Below are 8212 nucleotides of genomic sequence, written 5' to 3' on the forward strand. Positions count from 1 at the left end.
ACATTATTTATTATACATGATAATTTGACATTTGGGTACAGATTTTAGCAAAGATCCTGGAATTTGACACACATGATTATTGATTTTGCAGGCCACAGACAATCATGTGGCCGGCCGGATCTGGCACCTGGGCCTTGAGTTTGACATGAGTTTTCTAAAAAATGCTGTTGATATTGCGAATGGCCATCATTTTTTGTTTTTGTTTGAAATTAAAGCTAAAATAACTGCGAGGTTTTACATTTTCAGTTATAGTTAAATGTTGAGAAACTGTATTTACTAGAGAAAACTTCACACAGATACGGTGTACAGTATTTACATGTTTAGGTTTTCATTAAACTCAAGACATGCCGATGACCTCCCTAGGACTTTTTATTTCAATTTTAAAACCAAACTGAATGATTAAAAATAAAACAAAAACTTTCAACATTTAGCAAATTTGAAGTTATTTGAACAAATATGCTTGACAGCATTCCAACAAAGTTAAGAGTTTGTATTTTTTTTTTAATATATATCTATGTTTAATCTTAACTTTCAAAATTGACCTTCTAATGTTTTCAGTCACTGCGAATGACAACTGTATAATATAATTGACAGCTTGGCTGGCAACCAGTTCAGAGTGTACCCCGCCTACTGCCTGAAATCGGCTGGGATAGGCTCCAGCATGCCCGCAAACATTGTGAGGATCAGCGGATTAAAAAATGGATGTATGGATGGATAATTGACAGCAGTAATTCATTGCATTTTTTTTTAACGTTAGCAATTTCTTAGGCTATATTTCACAGTCTGTATTTCTTTAGTTTTACTTGAGTTCAGGAGTTGAATAGGACTTATTGATAACTGTGTCAAAAAAGATACATGTATCTGTACTTCTACTTCCACGACTAAATAGTGAGAGTACCCTGGTCAGTGCTGACATTTTTCACTATACTGTAGAGTATGCTGATGTCTCAAGAGACGTCATCAATGATGACTGCTCATGTTTTTAAATAAGTTGGCATAAATCGGCATGAATCCACATGGATTTATGCCAGCTTTGCAAGAAATTCACACATCCGCAATTAATCAATCGGTGCTTAAAGCGTTAAGTATGTTCAGGAAAAAAATTCTTTACTGTATGTTTTTATTGACACCAATTTCCTTTGCTCTTGTTGCGCATGATGCTGCCGATATTTAAATTCAAGAAAATGCTTCCAACTGGTGTATTACTTGAACTGCAAAGCCAGCATTGTTCTTTTTCCACTCCCATAAGCATTAGAATAAGAATATATTATTGATTACATGGGGAGAATTTCTTGCATAAGCCCATTGACAGTCGACAAGTCTTTCCACAAGTGGTGTTTTCCTCCAAAGCAGGTGTTGAAAACATTTTCTGTTAGCAATTATTGCATCACTTTTATCCGAGCCTGCATTACATTACTTGGCGTCTTCACAATTTTTGCACTGTAATTCATCTTTTATCTGTCAAGGTGTGTGCTTACTGTGGACACTTCATTTGTGGCTTTATCTACTGATTCATTAGAAAAAGTGACAACTGATCTGTTTTTGTGAGCACAATTTACTTCATTAATCTACCCACCTCATTCATTTGCAAAAGCACACCGGGTCATTGGTGCGTTGGTGCCCCTACGCACTAATCCTTTCTATCCTGCTAAAAGTGAATGCCATTCAATATTGCCTTCAACCTTTGACCCCATCAGGAAATGTTATCATCTGCTGGAAGGAAGATCAGGAACCGCTACCCATGGGGTCACGAAACTTGTGTGTCTGTTCCCATAAAAATAATACAGCGACTATTGAAAGTTAGTGCACACTTGTTCAAACAGAAATAAATAAATGATTACATACATCAGACCACAATAAACAAAAAAAACAAACAAGTAAATAAATAAATACATACGTAAATGAATAATGAAATGGGTGGCCCTCGGTTGACTGCTTCGCACATTGGCCTCAGAGTGCAGATGTGCGGGTTTCGATTCCGGTTCCGGTCTTCCCATGCAGCCCACCAGCACCGGTCACCTGTGTGGTGAGGCATAAAATATGCCACATTGTTTCTTCAATTATCAGTCTTTTTTTTAATGCTGGTTTTGTTCAAGGCGGTCGAAAAGTTAGTGCTTCGGCCTCACAGTGCAGAGGTGCAGGTTTCAATTCCGGCTCCGGCCTTGCCAGTGTGGAGGTTGCATGTTCTCCTGGCCGGGCCTGTGTGGGTTTTTACCGGGTACTCCAGTTTCCTCCCACATTCCAAAAACATGCGTGGCAGGTTAATGGAACACTCTAAATTGTCCCTAGGTGTGAGTGTGAGCGCGGATGGTTGTTTGTCTATGTGTGCCCTGCGATTGACTGGCAACCATTTGAGGGTGTAGCCTGAAGACTGCTCGGATAGGTTTAAGCACGCCCACGACTCTTGTGATGGATAAAAAAGAAAAGAAAAAAGGCTTTCTTCTCCAAACATTTTGTTACGTGTGTCCTCCTGTCCTGTTTCTAGAATGCTTTGAATCTATTTCTGGTTTCACTTCACTCAATGACAACAATCAGACTGACTCAAAACTCTTGACAATAGTTTTTCTTACAGAGCAAGTTACAACACTCCTTATTTATGTAAGGGGAGAGAAAAAAAATTGGGAGTGGGGCAGGGGGGGCTTGGGGGTTGGCTTGTGTTTATTGAAGACCAATGTAGGAAAAAGGAATGGGTGGATCAAGGAATGGGAGCAACAATTCACTTATTAATAGTAATATTTCTAAAGCAAATTTGATAGAATACACCACATTACCTCCCTTTTACACTGAATAGGTTATGCATCACATCGAAGTACTTAGTATATGAATCACTGGTGTTTACATTGCATACATTCTCACTTCATAAAATGGATTTGCGGTGTAACTTAAAAAAGGGGTAGTCAATCTCCCCCATATTCTTTACAGGAATAGAGTATATTCTATGCAGCCCCACTCGTCTAAACATGGTGTTATAATATTGCATTGGTGGAATATGAGTTCAGCAGTAAAATCCATCACGAGGTCCTTTTGCCACTTGCTGTCGGCTGAAAATGGCATCTCAGTTGCTCAGGGCTCGGGTAATGACCAATTATGATACAGCTTCACAAACCAGGTGCCTCTGTCATTTTCAGTTGACAGGAAGAGGCAAAATGACCAACCCCCGAGATGGCTAAAAATGAGTGGATTTTAATGCTTAATTAATCTTCCACAAATGCTTTATGAATAAGAATGCAGTGTTTAGACTACAGCGGCCAGGTGATCGAGTGGTTAGCGCATTGACCTCACAGTGCAGAGGGTTCAATCCCAGCTTGGGCCTCCCTGTGTGGAGTTTGCATGTTCTCCCCAGGCCTCCGTGGGTTTTCTCTGGGTACTCTGCTTTCCTCTGACATTCCAAAAACATGCATGGCAGGTTGATTGAACACTCCAAATTGTGCCTAGGTGTGAGTGTGAGCGCAGATGGTTGTTCGTCTCTGTGTGTCTTGCGATTGGCTGGCAACCGGTTCAGGGTGTGCCCCACCTACTGCCCGAAGACAGCTGGGATACGCTCCAGCACCCCCCGCGACCCTTGTGAGGATAAAGTGGATCGGAAAATGAATGAATCAATGTTTAGACAATAGTGAAGAACATTTTTGGTTGACTTACCATTAAACCTGATTAATTAATTAATTAAAAAGTAAATAAAATGGTAATAAAAACTGAGTTGAGTATTCATACCAAACACCTCCCAAACTGTTATGACTAAATTGATAAGATTGTGTTTCAGATACTCGCCTTTCATTTCCGATTAGCCATGTCAAGTTTTGGTAGCTTAATACCTTTATATAGTTCACAATAAAGTTCGCAAGTTGTCACAGACCTCCCCAGCATAGCTGACACAATTGACTCGTGTCCTCTAGTGTGGAATGCTGCTCACATTAGGGATGTGAATCTCAGCACTGAGGACGATTCGATACACATCACGATCCACTGCCAGCGATGCGATACTTAAACGATACATGGAATTTTCTGGCGATACGATGCGATACGTTTCACCGTCGTCACGATGCGATACGATTCGATACACATTAAGTTCAAATCAATGCGATCCGATACGATACAATGCAATTTGTTGCGATATTGTGCAATTAAACATGATGCAAATAAGCAAAGAAAAAAAGCTTTTAAAAAGATGGAATTCAGTATGGTATTACAAAAAGGATACCACTTTATTCCTTATAAAGAGTAGAACTTGTAAAACAACTTATTTAAGCCCTTTCACAATTGGGTTTTGTGCAAAGAAAATGTAAACAATTTGGCACCTGAGACTCACAGCTGTTGCTATAGTGTAAACACAGACTATTCTCACTGAGTGTCTTATAAGAAATATAATAATAATATATATATGTATATGAATCTATAGCGCAAGATGTCCACCCATCCACTGTAAGTGCAACTCTTTGCGCACTGTTCAGCGACACAGTAATCTCACTTCTCACTTTGTTGTACACATCGGGAATATGTTTGTAAGTGAACACAGACCTGTCTGGTATTTTATACCTGGGTTCCAAAACGTGCACGAGCTGTCTGAAACCCTCGTTGTCCACCACGCTAAGGCTGGAGGTCTCTGCATATGAAATAAGCAGTGGCCTTAGTTATAGCCATTGTGCGGTCACAGTGAGTTGCAAAGGGACTCCTAAAATAAGAGGCGATTTTTTTCTGATCCTGACCTGGTTTACCAAGAGTTTCTCCGGTGTCCGACGAGGAACTGGGCGGGGAAGCGGGAGGGAAACTTGTCGGTGATCTGGTGCCATCGGTTTAAGTGGGTCTGCATATTTGTGGTGCTGCCGTTGTATGGCTTCTTAGTGCGACATTCCTTGCAAATTACGGAGGTTTTATCAAGCTTTCCGTCTTTCTTTTCGAAGCCGTAGTATTTCCAAACATAAGATTTGAATGTTGCGGCTGCATTAAATATAGTAGTTTCCTTGCTGCTGCGTGCGCTAACTTCCATAATGTTTCGCTCGTTGTGTACTGGACTGTATGTGACGCACGGCTACCGTCCGTATTCAACACAAAACGCAAAGCAATGATGGTGCATTCATTGCGCCTAGGAAAGGGCAGATAGGTGACGTTTAACATGAATAAAACGGCGATTGAATCGGATTTTACTGATACCCATCAATGCATCGTGATGAATCGCGATTTCACCGATACCCATCAATGCATCGTGATGAATCGCGATTTCACCCGTCAATCGCGTCGTACCCAGTGAATGAGCCGATGCACTCGGATCGCGGATGTGCGCATCGATGTATCGATTAATATCAATTATTTTCCACACCCTTAGCTCACATACTGTAGGTGCGGCTGATAAATGCACAATTCAGTAGTGACTTAACTCTTGCTGCATTTAAGCAAAATTGATTTCCTTTGTTTTTATGCTTCAAAGAGTCTCTTTTGGTACTGCTGTATGACTGTAACTGTTCCATTACTCTTTTATGCACATTTATATAAAAGAATTCCTCGTCTCAACCCCCCTCGGGTGGTGTCCGTCCCTCATTCAGCTTGGGTCCTCTACCAGAGGCCAGGAAGCTTGAGGGTTCTGCGCAGTATCCTTGCTGTTCCCTGCACTGCACATTTCTGGACTGAGATGTCCGATGTTGTTCCCGGGATCTGTTGCAACCACTCATCTAGTTTGGGGGTCACTGCCCCGACTGCTCTGACCACCACAGGGACGACTGTCACCTTTACCTTCCAGGCTCTCTCCAGCTCCTCTCTGAGCCCTTGGTATTTCTTGAGTTTCTCGTGTTCCTTCTTTCTAATATTTCCATCATTTGGGACCGCTACATCCACTACAACGGCTTTCCTCTGCCCTTTATCTATGATCACGATATCTGGTTGGTTCGCCATTACCATCTTGTCAGTCTGGATCTGGAAGTCCCACAGGATCTTCGCTCTGTCATTCTCCACTACCTTCGGAGGTGTTTCCCATTTTGACCTTGGGGTTTCCAGTCCATACTCTGCACAGATGTTTCGGTAAACTATGCCAGCCACCTGGTTATGGCGTTCCATGTAGGCTTTCCCTGCCAGCATCTTCCAGCGCCTCATCATCTGTTCCCCATTGTCTGAGACATTCTCTGAGTACGTCTTCCGTTGGAGCCTTCTCCTTGATGTATTCATGGAGCTTGGATGTTTCATCCTGGACAGTGGCTTTCACACTCACTAGTCCCCGGCCTCCTTCCTTTCGGCTTGCGTACAGTCTCAGGGTGCTGGATTTGGGATGGAACCCTCCATGCATGTTTAGGAGCTTTCGGGTCTTAACGAAAGCTCCTAACCATGGTCTGAATCTCTTCCTTTGGCCACCTTATTATTCCTGCAGGGTATATGATCACTGGCAGGGCATAGCTGTTTATTGCCCAGGTCTTATTCTTGGCATTGAGCTGGCTTCTTAGGACGTGCCTCACCCGCTGGAGGTATTTAGCCGCAGCCGCTTTCCTTGTTGCCAGTTCGAGGTTGCCATTGGCCTGTGGTATACCGAGGTAAATGTAGCTGTCCTCAATGTCTGCTATTGTTCCTTCAGGGAGTGAGACCCCTTCAGTGCGGACTAGCTTTCCTCTCTTAGTCACCATCCGACTACATTTGTCAAGCCCGAATGACATCCCGATGTACCTGCTGTATATCCTGGTTGTGTGGATCAGGGAGTCTATGTCCCTTTCGCTCTTAGCATACAGCTTTATGTCATCCATGTAGAGGAGGTGACTGATTGTAGCTCAATTTCTGAGGCAGTATCCATAGCCTGTCCTGGTGATTACTTGGCTTTGGGGGTTCAGTCCTATGCAGAACAGCAGTGGGGAGAGTGCATCACCTTGGTATATGCCACATTTGATGTACACTTGGGTAAGTGACTTGCCATTGTCTTCAAGTGTGGTTTTCCACATCCTCATCGAGTTCGCAGCGAAGGCTCTTCGGGTCCTGTTCACCTTATACAACTCCAAGCATTCAGTGATCCATGTATGTGGCATCGAGTCATAGGCTTTCTTGTAATCAATCCAGGCTGTGCACAGGTTGGTATGTCGGGACCTGCAGTCTTGTGCGACTGTTCTGTCAACCAGGAGCTGATGTTTGGCTCCTCTGGTATCTCCACCAATGCCCTTCTGTGCTTCGTTCATGTATTGATCCATGTGTCCACTTATCTTAGCCGCAATGATGCCTGACATGAGCTTCCATGTTGTGGAGAGACAGGTTATTGGCCGATAGTTGGATGGGGCTCCACCCTTTGAGGGATCCTTCATGATCAGGATGGTTCGCCCTTCGGTTAGCCATTCTGGGTGAGTCCCATCCCTCAGCAGCTGGTTCATTTGTACTGCTAGGCGCTCATGGAGTGCTGTGAGTTTCTTTAGCCAGTAGGTGTGGATCATGTCCGGGCCTGGTGCTGTCCAGTTCTTCATATATGAGACTCTTTCCTGTATGTCTGCCACTGTTATGGTAACTGGGTTCTGTTCAGGGAGGTTGCTGTGCTCCTCTCTCAGGGTCACCAGCCATTGTGCAATGCTGTTATGTGCAACCTCCTTCTCCCATATGCCTTTCCAGTACCTTTCAGTTTCCAGTCTTGGTGGGTCAGCTCTGTTGTTAGGACCCTGCCACTGAGCGTACACTTTTGCAGGTTGTGTTGCGAACAGCCTGTTTATTCGTCTGGCCTCATTCTCTTTCGTGTACCGCTTTAGGCGGCTGGACAAGGCTTGGAGCCTTTGTTTGGCAGTTTCGAGTGCTCCAGTTATGGTCATCTGGATGTACCTCTCGGGTATCGGCCTTTTCATCACACCTCTCTGGGCCTCCGTCAATTGACTCACATCTTTCCGGGCCGCCTTGATCTTAGCCTCCAACCGTCTTTTCCATGGTGGGTAACGTATCTCATGGCTTCCATGGTTGCTCTTATAGCCAAGCATCTCAAGGATCACTGATGCTGAAGCGTATATCAGCTCATCTGTTTTCGTGATCATTACGGTAGGGATCGCCCTCAGTGCTGCATTTACACTTTCCATGAGACTTTCAGATGGTACTTCACATAGCCGTTGTAATCGGTTTCTAGCTTGCCCAGCTTTCATTCTCGCCATGATCTTAGTTTTAGAAACGCCGTAACCCTAACCTTAAATTTAACCCTAAACCTTACCCTAGCATAGCATCTATGTGACGGGGTTATAAGTAAGGGATGCGCATTTGAACACAAACCATGTTCTAA

This window comes from Hippocampus zosterae, chromosome 17, assembly GCF_025434085.1.
Source record: "Hippocampus zosterae strain Florida chromosome 17, ASM2543408v3, whole genome shotgun sequence".
Taxonomy (NCBI): domain Eukaryota; kingdom Metazoa; phylum Chordata; class Actinopteri; order Syngnathiformes; family Syngnathidae; genus Hippocampus; species Hippocampus zosterae.